Source organism: Malurus melanocephalus, unplaced genomic scaffold (genome assembly GCF_030028575.1).
Source record: "Malurus melanocephalus ecotype Western Australia unplaced genomic scaffold, MMel_1.1 scaffold_371, whole genome shotgun sequence".
Taxonomy (NCBI): domain Eukaryota; kingdom Metazoa; phylum Chordata; class Aves; order Passeriformes; family Maluridae; genus Malurus; species Malurus melanocephalus.
The window spans coordinates 471,595-472,160 of NW_026623603.1; positions in this window are offsets into that span (position 1 = coordinate 471,595).

A 566-nucleotide genomic window follows, 5' to 3' on the forward strand; every position below is an offset into this window, starting at 1 on the left:
AACTGTTGGACTCAATGATTTTAAAGGGCATTTCCAGCATAAATGATTCTGTGGTTCTACGGAATATTGGTTCTACAGCTGGGTCCTGCTGGCTCCAGTTCCAGGGATGTGCAGTCCCTGCCTRGTGCTGGATTTGCAGTGCCAGGGGATGCGGGGCAGTGTGGGGCAGGGATGTGGTTCCCCTCCAGCTGAGCTGACTCCAGCTGGTCCAGATTACAGCAAGATGCTTTTTCATTCCCTCTCCTCCACCGAGGGTCATGCCCAGCACCCCAGAGCCACCCGCTGGTGGTGSGAAAGGGGGCTTGGTCCAACCCAGRGYCACTGGTGTCCCACGAGGCCTCAGCAATACCCTCAGTGCAGGGGCTGGGGGCAGAGGGGCTCGGGGRAACAGGGCTGCAGAAGCTGGTGAAGCTCTGGATAAGGTACAAGAAGCACTCCAGCGGGAATCAATCCCTGCAAACACAAAAGAAAAKGTCCCTGTGCTATTGCCTGCAGGTCCTGCTGTCCTGGCAGTGATGGGAGGCAGATTTAGGGTGATGAGATGTCTAATTGCTTTAAAGCTTTCA